We start from the raw sequence: 21,774 nt of genomic DNA on the forward strand, positions 1-21,774 counted from the left end.
GTAAGAAACAGCCAGCAGCTTATTTCAGAGAGACCCAGAGAGACTTAGACGAACTGTTGCTGAGTGAAATGAGCAGGAGATCATTGTTCATGGCAACAACAAGATTATATGATGATCAATTCTGATGGACACTGCTCTTTTCAGCAATGAGATGATTCAAATCAGTTCCATGATCTTGTGATGGAGAGAACCATCTTCACCCATCGAGAGGACTGTGGGAACTGAGGGTGGTTCACAACATAGCATTTTCACTATTTTTGTTGTTGTTTGTTTACATTTTGTTTTTTTTTCTCTTTTTTTTCCTTTTTGATCTGATTTTTCTTGTGTAGCATAACTGTGCAAATATGTATAGAAGAAATGGACACATTTAACATATATTTGAGTACTTGCTGTCTAGGAGAGGGAGGTGGGCAGAAGGGAAAGAAAAAAATTTGAACACAAGGTTTTGCAAGGGTAAATGTTGAAAATTATCTATGCATGTTTTGAAAATGAAAAAACTTAAATAAAAAATATATTTTGGTTAAAAACTTGGGGGGAAAAGAGAGATTTTAAAGGACATTTGACTTTTTAAAAGATAACATACACAAAAGTATGAAATCTTAGAATATTTTTTGTATTCATATTTGAAAATAAAATTATGGATTATAGAAAAAAGAGTTTAATAAGTGATTTTCCCATTCAAAATAAAATAAAATATATTTTTTAAAGAATTGAATTTGTTCTATTTTAATAAGCAGTTGCAATAGAGCAAATTTGCCTTATTACTAAAAAACTTCCTAACCATAAGAACTATCTAAAAACTAAATGACCTGCTTCAGAATATAGTAGATACCACTAGATGATTTCAAGACCACGTCTCATTTTTGAGGTAGATATATTTTTTTAATATGAGGTGGCTTTTATGGTTTCTGAGTTTCCTTGTCTACTAAAAGTCTGTGAATCAGTTAAAAGAATCAATTTGTAAAAGTTTATATTATAGCTATATATGGGTATATGTTACCCCTTTACCAGAGTATAACACCAAGAAGAGTAGAACCATAGTTTGTATTAATTTTGTATTTTCCCCAGTGCACAGTACAGGATGCTATGCACAGACCATAAACATTTAATAAAAATTTAACTGTTGAATTGACAAATAAATGAAATTAATATTTCAATTGCTTTATAAGGGACATGTCCTCATTTCCAATCCCTCCTCATTTGCTATTTATAAGAGATACCAAGAGATGTCAAAAAGCTTAAGATGAACTTTAGCCTTTAAAAAGTTTTACTAATAAAAGTCTTAGCAAAATTTCTCAGTTTATCAGAACTGGGTTACAAATATTTTGTGAAAACTCTCTTTCAGAGTATAGTACTTAGATATAATCTTTTCTAGCCAGTTCTGAGTAGAGAAGGACTTAAAAATAAGGGAAGAGAAACATCAACTGCTGTGTTTGTGTTTTTGCAACAATTCTTTGATTAATGTTAGGGACTCTGAAGATTGCTTTATCATATTTTCATAAAAATCATATAATTCTGCCAAAATTACAGCATTATGATATACATGTGGATATTGACGAGTGGAGGGTGGGCTGTAGGAACATAAATCTAATGAATTACTTCTCATAGTGACAAAGTGATCCCTCAGCTATATACTGTGCATGAGATATGCTAGGGTTGCTGGACTGCAGGAGAAGACCAATAGTTAAAGTACTCAGTGAATGTTATATGAAATTGGAGTGAAGCACCATGTCTAAAATTCCTACCTGAAATTGTGTGTTTTTTTCTTGTGTCATTATATAACAAGCTGAAAATAAACTTCTAATCCAAACTTGAATAAACTTTTCAGTATATGTAATGATGATAGAAGGGCAGAGGCAAGGAAAAGGCATGGAGTTACCTCTCGGATTTGAGTTTCTTCAACCCTAAAATAAAAGAATTAGACTATATTATCTAGAACAATTCCTAGCTAAAATATTGAAATGATCAATATTGATTCTATATCATTTTCTTATTGATCCTATTTTGAGTTAATTGCATTTGTTCCCTAATTGCTTAAGTCATAGCTCTTAGTCTTTAACTTAGTTCAAAGATTCAGCTGTCTTGCCATGGGTTAAATTCAGAAATGCAATTGTCTTGCTAATCACTGATCTATTCTTGCCTCAAGGAATTTTGCTAAACTTGGGGAATGTTTGTGAGGCAAGTTTGCTGTCCAAGATGTCTGAACCACTATCTTGCAGGTACACTCAAACAGTGAACACTTCTGATTCATAAGAAAGGAAGGAGGGGGGGTTCATTGAAAGCCCCCATTACCAAACTTTCCATCAAACATGTTTTTCCCTGTATCTCAGCTCCCTAACCAATGCCATGGTGTTATCTATCTTGTTCTGTCCTTTGTTCTGTACTCCCCCAAAGCCTACAGTACCTGTTACTCTCATTCAGGATCAGCTTACTGAGGAAGCTGAAATTCTATTTATTGGTAGATTGCATGTTTTTCCAGTAAATTGATCATGCTCATTTATGTGCCTCAGTTTACCTTATTTTAACTGTCACAATATCCTTTGGAGATGTGGGTTTGAAGGAAGTAGGAAGTATTGCTAAGTGAAATCTAAAGGTAAAAATATGTAAAAGAAAACGAAAACAAAAACAAAAAAGAAAGAAAAGAAAAGGTTCAGAAGAAGGAATAAATGGCAATTTTGTTTCTGACTTGGTAAATATAATATATAGCTGGGTGACACAATGCATAGAATACTGGGCCATCTTCCTGAGTTTGAATATGGCTTTAGACAATTAGTTGTATGACACTAGGCAAGTCAACCTCATTTGTCTCAGTTTCCTCATCTGTAAAATGAGCTGAAAAAGGAAATGACAAATCACTCCAGTATCTGCCAAGAAAGCACCAAATGGGGTCATGAAGAGTAGGACGTGACTGAAAAAATGACTCAACAAAAACAACAAAAATTCAATACATCCTTTAAAAATATATTTTAACAGAAATTTGTGGTTTCATATACAGTCATCTGTTCTGTTCTTTGTATATTGGAATATTTCTGTTTGTTGATAATTGTTAAGTTCATAATAAAACATTTTTTAAAGAAATCTAAAAGTAACTCCAAACTTCATTATAGTTAACTCTGCTTTTCGGATACTTTAATCAGATTTGAATGAATGAATGAATGAAAAAAGATTTCATTAAGGGCCTGTTCAGTCCCAAACCCACTGGTAAAATCTGGGGATAAAAATAACAAAGTAAAGACTATAGCTGTCTTCAAAAAGTAAAAATTTTAATGGAGGTGGCAAAATAAAAAGGGAAGTGGTTACACTGGAGGATCACATTGTTCCAGAGAGTTACAGAGATGGTGTGTGAGTTCATAGGCTGATACACACCTTTTAGGAACCCTATCAAAGTTATTTTGATAATGGTTCAAACTTGAGGATGGGAGAAGGTACACATAGTAGCCAAGCTTTCAGATTGACAGACAGTAAGAAAAAAGGCTATGGAATAGATATAACAGAATGATTCAAAATATACAACAACTTTTATTGGATTCCAGTGCTTCCTCCATGAATTAATATTTCTGTAAATAGATTTATTTCTTAGAAGATGTCCTAAGATGAATTAATGGAAAGTATATGAGAGAGCAATATCTATAATTATATAAACAGCTGGACTGGTAAAAGAAAGGAATAAAGGAAATTCCACAATAGAGAAGGGTTATAAAAAGTGAAAAAGGAATATAAAAATGTAAAATCCATAAACGAGAGACAAAATCCTAGAACAATCTAAAAGAAAATAATGATGGGAGGAATGGGGTGGATTGTATAGCAAAATTAATACTGGATTTGCAAAGGACTTCAGTTCTTGGCTTTTGTCACTTATAAACTCTGTGATCTTACACAAGTCACATTATCTCTATGAACTTCAGTTTCCTCAACTGTAAAATGAAGAGACTGGACTAGATACCAAGTCTTCTAGCTCAAGATCTATGACCTTATAGTCCTATGAATGTGACTTAGAAAGGTATTCCATAAATAAATATAATGTAGTGTCATTATATAGTGTTGAGAGTCTACTAGAGTTCTTCATTTAAACTGAGAGAATAATGGAGATGGGCATAGGTGGGAAATTATGATGAAGAATGAGAATAAAAAGGAAAAGGAGAAAGAAGTGATGGGGTAGAGAAGCAATAGGAGAAAAGGAGAAAATCATAAAAAACAAGATGATGAAATTTGGTAAAGAGCTGGGAAATTGAAGGCAAAGGTGAAGAATAGATTCATATTAATATAAGCAAAACAAACCATATAAATTAAATACATATTCTGAGGAGATGAGAGGGAGAAAATGGCATGAAAAATTAATGGAAGAAAAAGTTATAATCCTAAAGGAGAATTATTTAACTTCCTAAGAAGAACAAAAGGGATGAGGGGGGAGGGGGAACAATGTAGTGAATACAAGAAACACACTCACAATGTATAAATATCGTTTATTTATCATCAATCAATAAATCAACAAGTATTTAAGTATTATTATTTCTAAGCAGTATGCTCAGTGCTGAGATAGAAAAAATCCACCAGTCACTACCTCAAAGAGATTCTTTGTGGAAAAAACACAAGAATATTGTTGCCAAATTTCAAAACTCCCAGATTAAAGAGAAAATTTTGCAAGAAACAAAAAAAAAAAAAAGTAGCTGCAGCTTCAATTAGAATTGTACAACAAGACTTATCAGCAGCTACCATAAAAGATGTAAGCTCCTAGAATCATATCTACCAACAATCAAAAGAACACAGCCTACAGCTAAAAATATCATATCCAGCAAAATTATTTATAGATTTGAATGAGAAAAAAAATGGACTTTCAATGAACTTACAGATTTTCAGGTCTTTTTATCATTCAAACCCAAACTTAACAGAAAATTTAACAAATAAAAGCCAATATCAAAGATCAGTTTTAAGGACTTCATCATGTACAAATTGATTTTTTTTTCCTCACATGGAAAATGTATATTGTATATTTATAAGATTTACATCAACAATAGGGTAACTCAAAAGAAAGACTGGCAGAGTTAAGGAAAAAATAGTAATCATGTTATACAAATGATAAGGAGGGAGGGATAGGTAGATAAATATATCTTTTCTTAACTGCAGCTTGCTTGGCCATAGTAAGGAGATGAAAAGGGGAAAAAAGAATAAAGTAAATAAGGTACACAGCAGAGAACCAAAGAACAATTTACAAGGAAGTAAAGAAAAAAATGAACATTCATGAATATAATTTCTTCTATTAATATATATATATATACTTTTTTAATCTGGTAATTTGTTGTTATAGATTTTGTGTATATATATATATTTTTTGACTCCTTCCTGTTCTGCTGGGCACATGACAATGTTCTCTTTTGTTTTGCTTTGTTGTGTTTTGAATTCCTTTTCTCTTTTTCTTTTTTTCTTACTTTTTTTCAAATAAAATATATTTAAAAAGTAATTTTGAAGGAAATACAAGATTCTGGGAGCAAAGATGTAGTGAGAGTACAATGTGTAGCTGAGGACAGCCAATACAAAGGTTCCAAGATAGGAGCTGGAGTGCCATCATTCCCTATTTTGAAATATCAAAATAGCCATAGAGCATGGGAAGGGAAATGATATATAAGTTTAGAAAGGAAGATTGGGATCATGTTATGAAGGGCTTTTAGAGATAACCAGAGAAGCTTATCCTAGAGGTAATAGGGAACCATGGAAGTTTATTGAGTAAGAGTGTTATTTGGTAAGATTTATACTTTAGAAAAATCAATTCGGCAGCTGTGTGGAAATTGCAAAAGGGGAGAGGCAGAGAGAAAGAGAATAATTATGGGGCTATTACAATAGCATTAAAAGAGAAGTAATGTGGTCCATATAGTGATCATGTAAATAGAGACAGAAATGAGAGGTATTATGAAGACAGCAATGACAAGATTTGTCAACTGCCTATATATGGAGTGAAGGAGAATGTGGATTCAAGCATAATTCCAAAGTTGGGAACTTAAATGACTATAAAGATGGTATTGCCCTCAACAGAAATAGTTAAGTTAGAAAGTGGTGGATTTTGATAGAAAGATAAAAAGTTCTGTTTTGGATGTGTTGTGGTTAAGATGTCTACAGGTTTGCATGTACTAATTGGCAGAGATGTATGAGGAATTGCAGCTCAGTAGCAAGTTTAGAACTGAAATATAGACCTGAGAGTCATTTTTCAGATTGATGACCATAGAAGCTATGGAAGCTAGTGAGGTCACTATGTGAGACTATGTATAGAAAAAAATAAAAGCATTCTCATGAAATAGTCTTGGGATATACTTACAATTAAAAGCTATACTATGGATAACGAACCAGCAAAAAAGATTGAGAAAGCACAGTTAGATATATAAGAGAAAAATCATAAGAGTTCAATGTCACAAAAACTCAGATAAAGGAGAATGCAGAAGTATTCAGGAGGAGATGGCTAATATTATCTGTCATCTGATGCAAAAAGGTTAAGAAAGACAAGAACATGAAAGTTCATTTAATCAGGCTTTTAAAAAAAAGTCATATATGACTCCTTATGACTCCCTCTGGATTTTTCTTGTCCATGATAGCCATTTTCTTCTTCAGCTCAGGCAAACTAAATGACTTGCAACCAGGATCACACAGCAATTAAGTGTCTGAGGCTGGATCTGAACTCAGGAAGATGAGTCTCTCTGACTTCCAGCCCAACACTCTATCCACTGTACCACCTACCTGACTTCTTAAAGATTCTATCATATAAAATGCAAATATATTTTCCAAAGGGATAGGATTATACACATAAATGTTCAAATATACTTTCTGTCATCTAGTTTTCTTACTGTATTAAATTTTTAAAAGTGTTAAAAGAGTATTATATCACCAAAGCTTTCTCTGTGTAGATTTAAAAGTTTCAGCACCATTTATTTCTGAAAAATCTGGATTTCTCTCTTGTGAAAAATCACTCATTAAATCCCTAATTTGAACCCTCAAAGTCTGGATATTTCATCTGAGTTCTTCTTAGGCCTTGTCATATTATCAGCATGTAGATGTAAAGAGCTTTTCATGAACTATATGATGTTGATGGGTCATTAATAAAAATTGAATAAGTAAAAAGCCCTATAATTAGGTCCTGAGGTAACTTGGGATGTAACATTTTCACCTCAAATTCAATACCATTAAACAAAATGACTAGTGTTTGCTCACTAATGTAGTGTGAGAATCATTCCACTATAGCTAAATTCTGCCAAAGCGAGAAAAACTCAGAAAACAATATGTTGTGATTTATTGAATCAAAGGTCACAGATAAATCAATAGATAGTTGTTGCATAAAAATTATAATGAATAACTATAATAATATTGTCAAGGTTACTTTGGGAAGAACAAAGAAATAGGCTAAAACCACAACTGAAAATAGAATCAATATTTTATCCCTGAATAGAAAAATCAACTGACTTTAGCAGGTTTAGAATACTTATTTAAATACAATTAAAATTTGGATAACAAAATAAACTTGCCAAGACATATTTTAAATGACAGTTTCTTTTGGATTTGGAAAAGAAGAGGTGCATCATAGTGGATCTGGAAGCAACAGGTTTAAGAAAAAAAAGTCACATAGTATTTAAGGAAACATTTTTAAAAGGAAAGAAAATGGAGTATGTCAAGTCAATCACTTCAGTATTTATTGCTTACCATCTGGAAGTAAAGCAATTTAGTAAGCAAAAGAAAAGCAAAGTATCTAAGATGATTCTAATTTCATTCTGGTTTTGTCATTAATTATTAACCTTGGAAAAATATTGTAAAATTTGGGAACCTCAGTTGATTCATCTCTAATTGGGAATGATAATACTTGTCTTAATCACTATTAACACTTATGATAGAATGATCATATGGCTTATCTACATGCAATGGAAACTAGTTAATTGGCAATTGACTTTTAATTCATGACACTTTGGCAAATCTGTGTTTGTATCACTGTTATTAGTCCCTCTTACACATCACAAGCTTTTCATTTCTTTATATTCTTTGAGATCTCTCCCTATTTTCCCATAAATCTTCCAAAGAAGACCTACCCAGTACCCTGGAATAAGCAGTATTCAAATGAGTAACTGTGCCCAAGTCCAGCTCTATTTCATCACATCTAAACACAGCAATGACCAAAAATAAACAAGCAAACAAAAATGAAGTAAAAGAATAATAACAACGAAGTAGGAGAAAGGAAAGAAATCGTCATAAGGAAAATTTTTTAGAAAAACTAACAGTATTGGAAGACATCAATTAGCAAAAGGGGAGGCGGCAAACAGAGAGATAGAGACAGAGACAGAGAGAGAGGCAAAGAGACAGAGAGATCTAAGCACTTATTCTGTAAGAAAGGGAAACAAGGAGAAATATCTAGAAGGAAGGAACAGTCTATAGAAATGACTAAAGGACAACTAAGTGGCACAGTAGATAGCGTGTTGGACCTGGAGTTAGGAAGACCTGAATTAAAATCTGATTTAAGGTATTTACTAGTTGTGTGATTCTGGGCAAGTCACTTACTCCTGTTTGTCTCCTCATCTGTAAAATAAACAAGAGAAGGAAATAGAAAAACATTGCTATATCTTTGCCAAGAATATATTAAAAGAAATCACAAAGAATCAGACACAACTAAAATAAGTAAACAACAAAGCCTGAGAAGAAAGATTATAAAAATCAAAAGATCATCCAAAGTGATTTAGAAATATGAAAAATTATTAAATATAGAATCAAGTAATTTAGAATTCTTAAATAAAATTTAAGGATGAAGAGAAAAATCAACAGTTTAGAAAAGATGACAAAAAAGTCTTTAAAAAATAGTAGTCACTCTATGAAAAAGTGAATGGCGGAGACATAACAGAAATAGAACACAGATGAAGCAGTGCCAGAAAAAATCAAAATATATCATAATTAGAAAGAAATGAGGCATTTTCAGACTTTTATTTCATATCTGTAATAAATTATACCTCAAAATTAAGCCAGTCAATAATCAAAAATCATTTATTGAGCACCTGTTATGTGTCAGGTACTGTGCACTTGGGATACAAAAAGAAAAAGGGTAAAAGACAAAGAAAAAGTGAAAATGCTATGTTGTGGCCCACACTCAGTTCCCATAGTCCTCTCACTGGGTGTAGATGGCTCTCTTCATCACTGAACAATTGGAACTGGTTTGAATCATCTCAGCTTTCCCCTCCAATATACGTCATTATCTCTTCCTGTCATCTTAGCCTAATCTTGTGTAGTAGTATCTCAGAATTGTCTTAATCTGCATTTCTCTGATCAATAGTGATTTGGAGCCCCTTTTCATATGACTAGAAATAGCTTCAATTTCTTCATCTGGAAATTATCTATTCATATATTTTGACCACTTATCAATTGGAGAATGGCTTGATTTCTTATAAATTTGAATCAATTCTCTATATATTTTATCATCTTTTATATCACCTTTTGGGACTTCATCTGGAGATAATCTGCTTTTAGTCTCCTCAAGGTTTGAAATCTGTTCTTCTTTTTCACCATAAAAACTATCTATAGTTAGAGTTCTCTTTGCTTTCTTACTTGTTTTTCTGGGGGTTTTTTGTTTGTTTGTTCGTTTGTTTTTGTTTTTGTTTTTTTATGTTGGGATCTGCTTTTAGGTCAAGGGAGATTTTCCAAACTTCCTCTACAAGCAGCTGCAAAGTAGCTAGGGCTGCACTGGGATCATGCTGACTCACTCCTGGTGCTGGGGGGTATGGCCAGGTCCCATGAAACTGGGGCTTCAGGGTTCACTGTTTACCTTTTGTGTTTTTGTTGAATGTTCCACAACTTCTCTGCTGATCTACCGGCTTACAACCAGGACAGAGTAGCCAACACCATGCTAGAGTCCTCCATGTAGATTCTCCACCACACAGAGTCTACACAGCCCCTTGGAGACTGCACTCCACCCCACGTCTGCACAGCATGTGCTGGTGTCCATGTTCTGCCTGCCTGTCTGCGCCTGGCCACCTCCCTCCATGCCTGACCAAAACAGACCTTTTCTGGCAATCTTCGAAATTATTTTCTACTGGTAAGTTGCTGCACTCCCCAAATTTGCAGATTCTGCTGGTCCAGAACTAATTCATAGGCTGAATTTGCTAATTAGTTGAGGGTTGTAGGAGAAAATCAAAAAAAAAGCAAGTGTCCTTTCTTCCCTCTTGGCTCCACCACACCCCCCATCTTCCAATGTTCAATATTTCCTCTACTGTACTTATTTGAGATTTTTTATTAGTTTCTAATTTTTAAATGCATATTTAGTTCATTAAGCATCTCCTTTTTTGTTAATATATTTAAAATAATGCATCATTTTAGCTCCATTATTTTTCACCCAAGGACTACTTTTGAATATCACCAATGTTGACAAGTCATTATATTTTATTTTATTAAATTATTGTTTCCATTATTTGGTCTTTGAATAACTTACTTTTTAGGATTTTGTTATTATATTTTCATTTATGACTGTGTCTATTGATTGTGCTTTGTGAAGTGATTACTATTTTTATAGTATTGTAGTTATGAAAAATGAATTTAGCATATTCACTCTTTTACATTTACTTGCAATATTTTTGTGCCATAATAAATGATCACTTTTTTGTAAAAATTTCATGTGATTCTGGGGAAAATGTGTATTCTTTGGTGATCCAAAAATGCTAGATTTTGATGGACTACATTCTAAACAATCTATAGGCTTCATACTTATAAGACCGAAAACCTTTTTTTGCTATCTATTTTTGTCTATTATTTCTGGGAAATGTGCTGAATCTACATTAAGGGTCTCTAAGTAGTTAAGGTAGGGGGTTGTAGAATATTTTTTAATGTCAAATATGGCTATTTAGAACAGAAATCTTTTCTAGAGATCTTTAAATCTGGAATGATTCTTAGTAGCATATACTCATGCATTTCCCATTTCATTTTTGAAAAGATTTATTAGACTTACTTGAGTAACCTTCATAGTATGTGAAGAAATAGAAATCAGAACTGGTCCTAAAGTAGGAAAGAAAAGTAAGTAGAATCCTCTCAACTGTCATCACTCATACAGAATTCCAATGAAGTGAAAAAATAGATATTTAAGAATAAGATCATACATTTTCTCTCTTCCTGATCCTGACCTAGACAATTCTCCCCTGCCCCCACTTAATAGGGAGATGCGAACAATTTTTTTTTTCTCCAGTAGCCATGGAGGTACCTTAAACAGGCATTGTGAAATGCTTCAATCCCATACCAAAGATCACATGCTTAGATCATACACATTTTGTCATTAGACTTGAAAGACTTTGGAAGAGAGAATGAGGTTAATTACTTTGTGTCTCATTTAAATCCAATTCACTGGAAAGTCAAGGCATCATCCTGTGATATCAATGGTTCTCTTCAAAAACAAAGGAACAAACAATAACTTCAATTCTTAGTAACAACATTTCAGCTCTATTAGCCAAACTTCAAATATCTAAAAATTAATGAAAATTATTTATTATTTATTATGTTCCAGGCACTGTGCTAAGCATTGAGAAAAAAAATTAAAGGAGGTCTTCAAAGGATTTAAATTCTATTAGAGTAATGCAATACATATTGGGAGAGGGGTTGTGGCGGACTGGCCAGGGAAGAGTGACCTGGAAAGTCACAGGAAGTAATCTGTCAATTGATTGATGTATCTTTTCCAGGAATGACAATGCTTATTCATTTACAATTTACTATCATTTACTATTCTCAGAGTTAAATTTGTATAGGGGAAGGAAAGCTATCTGTGCAGAAACATGGCATAAAGATAAGTACAGAGTAGCTTAGTAGGTCTGGGAAAGTATTAGATATGGTGAAGATACAGTAATACAAAGCACTTACTCCTGGGATGGGAGCTAGAGTACTAAATCTGAAGTATAGTCTGGAGTATAAGAGCATGGTAATTTGGAGATTTGTGGGGTAAGTCTGGGTCAGAATTATAAATGACAAATGTTCACCAATCAGCTGCCCAATGTATCTATATCTACCGACATTAAGCCTTGACTACCACCAACTAAAATAGGTTTTTACATCACATCACATCACATCCATGCCATACTTCCTTGTTGATTCTTTGAGTGTTTAATTAACTGAAGGTAGCAACTCTATTAATAGCTGGGAAAATGAATATAGAATTACCAGGAACTGATGTGCAATACCACAGTTTATATAAAAATGACTTAGTCATCCTTATTAATATATGTCCTTTGTTCTTTCAACTTCAAAATAATTCTATTACTGCACAAGCTTTTTAAAACAAAAAATACCTTTCTAAAAGTTCTAGGTAGTCACTTCAAAAATAACAATCATAATATATTCAGAAGTCAATTTATAATTTGCATTTGGAGGCTTATTTTGCTTTGAATTTGCAGAAAGAGGGGGAGAGAATCCTCTACAAATTAGGTTTCAGTCATTAACACAGTCAGGTACCACTCCAGTGGTTGATGTTCACTCATCCGATTAAAATCATCTAGTCAGTTATATGATGATTTTCCAATCTTATTACAGTCATATCAGTTGGAGATGTAAGTAATTAATACAAATTTTAATTATCAACAATTTTAACTTTGTAGTAAATGTTGCTGATATCCTAATTTGGATTGACAAACAATATTCCACTTTTCTTTTTGAAGATTTGCTTATTTCATTCACTCTGTTGAAATGAAAAGGCCTCTAAATAGCACAGGTTCATTCATTAAGACAACATTTATATTACTGAAACTTGGTGAACCTTTTATATATAAGTATAATTCACAATACTCTACCAACTTGAAGATCATTCTTTCCACTTAAGGAATTCTCACAAGGGTATAGAGATTGAGGGGAGAGGAGGATGCTTAGGAGAGCATTAAGCACAATATTTCAATGAGAAATTTTGCCTATGACTTTTTTTCATTCTTCTCAAATGTACCTACTTTGAAGTTTATGTCTGAGTCTTTCTTACATTGAACAATTTTCCCTGCCTTCACCTTTGGAATTCAAATCAAGAGCCATGAGCCCAATTGAGCACATGTAAGTAGAGCATTTTCCATTCATACTATTGTTTTTTTATTTCTACTCTTTTCTTTGTGAATTTTCTATGAATAATAGTCTGACTTTAACTAACTTGCCTTTCTTCCATGGTAGTAGCAGAATAACTAATAATTTTTGCAGCATTTTAAAAATAGTTTTTCTCTTCCTCAAGGCAACACAGGAAGAAATTTAAAATGTATATGACAAAATCCAATACATATCAATTACTACTTTCAAGCTCATAAACTCTTCATTGTCTTACCTTTTTGTTGTTATTAGAATGGCTATAAGCAAAGACCATATCTCCCTTGGTTTTATTCTATTATCACTGAAACAGAATACTCAATTATAATAAATATATGAGCTCTAGTTTCTCTTCAATTCAAACAATAAATGTACTAGGCTTTATTATTACCCTCCAATTTGTATAGGAAGAAGACCCTCCCCCAACTCCATTATACTATCCTATGATACCAGTAGGATTATCAATAGACAGAACAGCACACACCCTATGTCCCTCCAATGTAAGCAATAACATTCCAGATGGTATAGACAGCTAAATTTAGAAATTCAATAACATTCCAGATGGTATAGAGAGCTAAATTTAGAAGTTCTCTATGGTTACCTGTGGCTCCCCCTTTCTTTTGTTTTTGGAGGAGCGTCTTGATATCTCTGTTTCTCCTCTCTATTATTGTCTGTCCTTGAGGATTGAAATGTATGCCAGTGGTGTGTAAAATCTGAACTGTGCACAAAAGTGTGCAAAATGTTTAGAAATATATGCAGGTCCATTTTCTGTTTTTATTGCTTGTGGCACACCCATAATTGCAAATGCTTGGATAAGGAATTCAATGACCACTCGGGCTGTCTCTTTTGCTGCTGGTATTGCAAAAGTGAATCCTGAAAAGGTGTCTTCCACAACATGGATAAAAGACAGATGACCAAAAGATTTATAATGGGTCACATCCATTTGCCAAATTTCATTGGGTCTCAAATCACGAGGGTTCTTCCCTGAAGGCAGTATAGGAGTGTGGAAAGGAAGGCAAGCTATGCTCCTAGCTTCCTCTCTTGTTATTCCAAATTGTAAACGTAAAGCTCGAGCAGCCTGATGGTATTTATAATGAGATGCCTGGGCTTCTTGGAATAAAGGAGTATTGACCAACATAGTTAGAAGGCTACCTGCCTTTGAATTACCATCAAAAATAGGACCTGGAAGTTCACTATGATAATGGACATGCAAGATATAAATCTTACCTGGATGCTTGCTCATTTGCTCTTGAAGTTCCTTTAAGAGCTGATATATATTAGAAGCTACAAATTTTATTTGGGCTGTGGCAATTCTTTGTACCACACCTACTGAATAGGCCAAATAAAATAATATATTTATATCTCCTGGATAATAAGTAAGAGCTAGCATGATTGCATATAATTCATTCTGCTGAATGGACTGAAAAGGAGTTTTGACTACTCTCTTTATAGTTAAGTCATGAGAGTGTACAGCACAAATGTTATGTTTGGATGCATCTATAAAGATAGTTGGTCCTTTAAGAGGAACCTTAGAAAACTTTTCTTCAAAAATCCATTGCCAATTATGTGACAGCCAGGTTATCTTTAATGGAGACCCATATGTAAAATTTAAAACCATGGCCAATAAAATTTGCCACTCTGGGAGGGTTTCACAGCATACAGTAATTTGTGCATTAATATAAAAGGTATATATCTTGTCAGGTCTTATTCCAAATAATTGTGCTGCTTGCTTAATGGCCTTTAATAAAATTCTAGCTACAAGCACTGGGTAAGGAATAAGGCTTTGTTCTGGTTGTGCTGGGAGGTTCACCCACTCTATCACACTGTCTCCTTGGTGAAGGATTGCTGTGGATGCCTCTTTTGTAGCAAAAACTGATGTTTCCAAGGGTTTTTGAGTGACTCACCCACATTGGATAAAGCCAATTCAACTTCTCTCAAAGCCTCTTGAGCTTCTTTTGTAAGCGGGTGGTGTGAGTTTAAATCAATATCTCCCCTTAAAATGTCATACAATTATTGCAATTGATAGGTAGTCAAGTCTAACACTGGACAGATCCATTGGATAAATCCTGTAATGGGCTGAAACTGAGTTGATGCACTGAGGCCCGAGTATTTAAGGCTAATTACCAATTGGACAATACTCTATTAGCACATGCTTGGAAAAAGAATGGCCCTGCCCACTACTCTGTGCTGGCTTGATCTGTTGGCATAGAGAGAGATTTGGAGGAAGAATTAGAGGGTGGAGTAGGACAAGAGAGTGTGACTTCCAGTGGTAGAAAAAAGAGGAGATTCCTGTATCCATTCCTCTCCTCTCCCTTTGACAAAGAATAAAGATCAAGGACTTTTGCTTATCCTGACTCCGGCTGATTCTAAAGTATCCAGGGTGCCAATGGGGTCTTCACAATCTCCTATTAATTTCTGAAAGTCATTTAAGGTGTTTAGCTTCTCTGTTTTTAAGGAAGTTTTTGTACTGTAAGCACCTTAGGGTATACTTTATATCCTAAATGTTGAAAAGGAGCATGTCTTTGAATTTTTTCTGGAGCTATATACAATTTGTAGTTCTTTGGTGTTTCTATGGTCTTTTGTAGACATGCTTCTAACATTTGCTCCTCAGGTGCACATCCCAAGATATCATCCATGTAATGTAACAACGTAATTTTTGGAAATGCTTTTTTTACTGGAATAAGAGCAGTTCTTCATACATTTGACACATAGTAGGGCTATTTTTTCATCCCTGTGGCAAAATTGTCCATTCATATCTTTTATAAGGCTCAGCTAAGTTAACACTGGGCACTGAAAAGGCAAATCTTGTCATATTCTCCTTATCTAGAAGGATAGAATAGAAACAGTCCTTAATGTCTATAATCCAAAGAAGACATTCTCTAGACAATTGAGTAGGAGATAGAAATCCAGGCTGAGAGTTCCTATAGTTTCCATCTGTTCATTTACTTTTCTTAAATCAGTCAACATCCTCCATTTTCCAGATTTCTTTCTTACAACAAATACTGGGGAATTCCAAGGACTTAGAGAAGGTTGTAAATGTCCTTGGTCAAGTTGCTCCTGTACTATATCTAATAAGACCTGAATTTTATCTTTGGCTAAAGGCCACTGTTCTATCCACACTGGTGTATCAGTTTTCCATTGAATAGGCACAGGTGAGAGTGCAGGCAGGCCTTCAACAGCAGCCCTGCCAAAAAAAAACTGAAGTAATCATTTGTAATCCTAACTGTTGTAAGATATCTCTTCCCCCTAGGTTGATGAAGATTCTTTCAACTACAAAAGGAGTAAAAACTCCTGTTTTACCTTCAAATATTCATCTCAAAGGGGTAGTACTAACTTCAGCCTCCTTCTATGCCAGACATATAAGTGTCTGACTTAATCTTTGGCCAGTGACTGGGCCAGTTGGCACTTCTAATGACTGTACAATCTGCACCTATGTCTACCAATCCTTCTAATGGTATGCCATTTATATAGATAATGAGCATAGGTCAGTCAGCTGTAACTGCTGCAGTCTATAATATTCCTGGATTCTGTTGCTGGGAGTTGCTGGGCAATTATCATCAGATTGCTTATTAGGAGTCTGTATCAGTAAACTTGATGCTACCATTTCTTCTGGTTGATAAGTCACATATTGTCTACTTGTATTAGTGACTGGGATATTATCTACACATTCCCCAGTTTCCCACATCAGTGTAGGGATGGACACTGTTTTGTAAGTGCTCTCAGGAGGTGAAATGGTCAAGCCTACTGTGCCTGGAGGCAAGGGATTCATAGGCCAAACAGAGACATATTTCACTTCTTCAGGGGGTATCTCAGTAGTCCCAGATGCCAAGAGGAACCCCATCTTCCCATGTTTTTCATCATAGCCTGAGTATAAAAGGCATCTGTGCTCACTGTGACACAGCATCTTATGATCTCCTCTAAAGGAGCATTTTTGTGTAGTCCCCAAATAATTCTTCTACAAACCTCATTAGCATTTTCTTTAGCCGGTTGTCTTATCATTATTGCTGTTGCTGCATTTTCTCCAATTGTTCTTGTGACAGCTGTCTGCAGAGATCCCAAAAAATCAGCAAAGGGTTTCATTTGGATCTTGCTCTATTTTTGTGAAGGCTTCCTCTCCATCTTTTCCTGGGATGGAGCCCCATGCCTTTATAGCAGCAGCAGCAATTTGCTCATATGCTGCTATGGGGTAATTATTCTGTGCTGAAATGTCTACATACTGGTCTTTACCTGCTAGTTGATCAAAGATGATTGTATATTAACTTCAGTTTGCCTATTTTGTTGGTTTTGTATTCTACAGAGTTCACTATACTCCGAAAGCCACAACAAGTTTTGTCCAGGTTCTAAGCATGTCCTTGCTATAGATTTTCAATCACTAGGGGTTAAAATTTCATAAGCCAAATTCTCTAATATCATCTTAACATAAGATGATGTAGCCCCATAAAGAGTACAACCCTTTTTCAAGTCTTTGATTTTTCCCAGATCAAAAGGAGTGTATCTTCTCTTTTCTTGACCTGAAGAGTTAACAGGGTATGCTTCTATTCTTAAATCAGATATATCCTGTCCTTCTTTTTTAGCTTTAACTAGTGTCTTTTGTAATCATGTCATATGGGGTAGACAAAGCTCCTGCATGGGTGGTGCTGTGTCACTGCCCCTCCCCTCCTCCTTCTCCTTCCACCCATGAAGGATTAATTGAAGGGGATAGGTGAGGAGATGGGGAATGCTCTTGTGGCTTCTGCTGTGAAGCACCACATTCCTTAATTTCATCAGCATTGTACTTAACTCCTTTTTTGTCTAATTCTTCATTCTTTTCAGCTGTTTTATCAGTACCCTCCCCTTCCTGCTCCTTCTTTTTTTCCTTATTCTAATACTTATGTAATTCCTTAAAGCCAATAGAGAACCAAGGAGATGCATATTTTTATGTTTGGAAAAGTTCAATGATATGCTTCCAAATTACAATCAAACCTTGGTGGGTTTTTTTTATTAGCTTAACTATGCACTTTCCTTGGGACAAGGAAGGCAGCATTTGTCCCATTTCAGCTAAACACTAGTTTAGTCCTTAACAAAGTTTCCTGCTTGTCTATTTTTGTATTCACCCTATTTCTGGGTCACGGATATAGATCCTTAGTCCATGTTCAGGCACCAAAATGTAAAATTGTAAAAATATGAAAATTGTCAATATTGAAGATACAGCAGGAACATAAACACACTACATTTGGTAGAACTGTTGCCTTACAAATATGGAAAATAATTTGGAATTATTTGAGAAAAGCAATCCAAACTACTCATTCCATTTGTTCGGAGGGTCCTAATTCCCTATGAGAGTTTTACTCTAAGGAAATCAATATTTAAAAACTCCTATATGAACCAAAAAATTCATATAAGCATTATTCAAAGTTGTAAAAACTGGAAATAAATTGTGTGCTAAATGACTGGTAAATGGCCAAACAGAATATGAATGTAAAAAATTATTATTGCACTATAAAGAATGAAGAATTCAGAAAAGCATAGAAAGATTGGGTGAAAGTGATACAGAGTTGAACCAAGTAAACAATAAAGATCACAACAAGAGTAATTTAAAGGGAGACAATATTAAGAAACAAAGGAAGTGAGATCAAATAATATAATGATCAAATTTAGTTTTTGATGAATAAAATTAAAACAAGAAACCCTGCATTTAAATCTAGTCTCAGATATTTACTGTCTATGTGATCCTGGGAAAACCAATTAATATCTATCTGCCTCAATTTTCTTATCTGTAAAATTAAATAATAGTACCAACCTCACAGAATAATTGTGAGGATAAAATGAGATAATATTTGTGAAGATCTCTGTAAACCTTAAAATGCCAGTAAACACTAGTTATTATTATTATTATTTTAAAAGGATATGTTTATCCTTTCTGTTAAACTAATAGTGAAAAGTTATATGTATACTAATTGCAGTAGCTGTAATAATTTTTTTGCTTAACTGAATATTTTGAGAACTATTCGATGGAGTAGAGAATATTTAGTATCATATATTTTGGCTTTGTACTATTGATAATACTAGGAATTGAAATTTTAAAGGGGAGAGAGGCTATGCCATATTCATTTTTGTATATCCAGTCATTTTTAGCGAACAACTTTGAACACAGTAAACATCCAATATTTTTTGCTAAATGAAAAAAAAAAACATGATTATTAAGAGAAAAGAATATTTTGCAGATTGGTTATTCTGGAAAATTCTGAAAGGGCATCACTAGGGATACTGACAGAAAGAGAGGAAACTGAGAGCAGAGGAGAGGATCACATGCTAGATGTCTTTATACTAACACCAAAGTTTGAACAATGCCATATATCAAACATTAACTGTTCCAATTTAAATACAGTATACTGGTTCTGATGTAGACCCTCATATGACTAATGTAAACTAAACAATCACTAATAGACAAACATTTTCAGAAACTTTATAATCTTAAAAATTAGGAATGAAACAATCGACTTTAAGGCTCTATGAACAGATAGGAATGATAACTTGGTGGATTTGGAGTTCATATATAATGTTATGTAGATTCTTCAACCATAAACAGAATAGAAAAGATCATACATCACATTGGAAAGAAAGCTGGGGATTGTGAAGAGACTTGATTTCAAGTTCTCAAATACTTCCTATCTCTGAGACTATGGAGAAGCAATTTATCCTATGAGACTCTGCTTGTTCATGGGATGCTACCTGCATTTTTGCTTTCAGAAAAATGCTTGATGAATCTTAAAGCTGAAACCTAAATCTTAAGGAATAGCTAATTGGCCTTGGAGCACATGATGCATTCTTTGAATGAGCCAAATCCCCAGCATCAAATACTTACATCATAAAGTGTCAGAGATACTCTACTTCCCTAGGGTTAAATTTTATATCTTGTCATTCTGTCAATAGAAATGAGCATGATAACACCTTCTGGGAGCTAATTTTATGGTAGATTCCCGAAGGAAAGCTTAGGGGAGTTGGTGAATTGTTTAAAAAAAAACACTCATAAAAATGCCTAAGAAATATTAATTAACACTTAATCAGCAAAGGAGATTATAGCCAGCATCAGGGAATTAGGTTTATTTGATGAACAATGTTGCTTTCACAACATGATTATTAAGAGAAAAGAATATTTTGCAGATTGGTTATTCTGGAAAATTCTGAAAGGGCATCACCAGGGATACTGGCAGAAAGAGAGGAAACTGAGAGCAGAGTCTCCTCACATGCTAGATGAGTTAAAGAAACCAGTAAGCTACCTCTGGCAAGAAAATAAGCTTTTAAAGCAAGATCTTGAAAGACCCAGATTAACTAGGTAAAGGGTATAAAAAGGAGCAAAGGTTAAATCAGAAGTTGAGGGCAGATGTTTCAAAACATCATGCATTCACTAGGGAATACCAGATGTCAAAAATGTGAATCAAATATTACAGGAAGAACATCAGGATATCAAGGAGAAGCAGAATGATAAATGAGTTCTATTTTATGGGTATCAGGAGATTTCTGCAGATTCATATTCAGAAAAAAATTACTTTATAGTTCAATATTATTTATGAATGAGTCTACTGTTTAAAAGTTGTTGACCACATATATTAGGTAAATTTAGTTTGAGAAAAGTGTTATAACTTTAAAACTGGAATGAAAAAAAAGTGGGAAAGGGCATAAATACATATTTGAGTATGTAATTCATTGGACATCTGATTTTGGCAATTTAAGGAAATAGTTTGTAGACCATAGGCAATTTGCCTTTTCACCATTGACTATCAAGAAATGTTAAGTATTAGACGCTAAAGTAAATGTAATGGAAATTCTACAGAAATTCAACAAATTCATGAATTAGGGTATATTTTTGCATGTGACTTATTTCTCTTCTTGAATCAAGAGAGTCTGAATCTGTCATTCAAGATGGCTTAGAAAAAATTCTATCCTAATTTTTTTTTTGTTTCTTTTCCTTCTTTCATGCTTCACGTCTTATCTAACCGTCTACTTTGGCCATTTCTTTATCATTCGCTCTCTTAATGCCCTGGACACATGTCCCTTCTGAAACTATGCCTTGAGAAATTTGATACACTCATCTTTGAAATCACTGACCCAGGCTATGAAATTTAGAGTGAGTCAATCAGTGCAAAAGCACATCCTGATCACTAGACCATGCTTCACATCCAACTATTGACCTCAGCTATCATCATACTAGAGAATGTCAACAGAAACTCTTATAACTTCTCTCACCATCTCTATAAATTCTCAAATCAAAATAGATTATCCTGGGCACTTGTTTTTGAGTCATTCAGTTGTGTATAACTCTTCATAAATAGCACACAAAGCTGTCCATGACCAGAGCATGTCCAAAACTAACAAAAATACTAGTATGGTCTGCTACTTTTTTGTCCAAAAGCAAATACAGGTTAAGTGATTTACCATGGTCACACAGCTACAAGTATCTGAGGTTGGACTGATTTCAGATCTTCCTGACTCTAGGTCTAGTACTCTATCCAGTAAGTCACCTAGCTTGACTCCCTAGTTACAACCACCATATATATGTTCTTTTATTCAATAAGTATAAAAACTTCTTGAGGGCAAGAGTTGCCTTACTTTTGTGTTTATTCCCATTTGTCACACACTAAATACTTAATAAGTGGTTTTCATTTCAGTCTATAATTTATCAGAATTTATTTATTTCTTGTTGTTGTATCCAACTTTACGTAACCCCTTGGACCACAGGACACCAAG

The sequence above is a fragment of the Antechinus flavipes genome, chromosome 5 (genome assembly GCF_016432865.1).
Source record: "Antechinus flavipes isolate AdamAnt ecotype Samford, QLD, Australia chromosome 5, AdamAnt_v2, whole genome shotgun sequence".
NCBI classification, from domain to species: domain Eukaryota; kingdom Metazoa; phylum Chordata; class Mammalia; order Dasyuromorphia; family Dasyuridae; genus Antechinus; species Antechinus flavipes.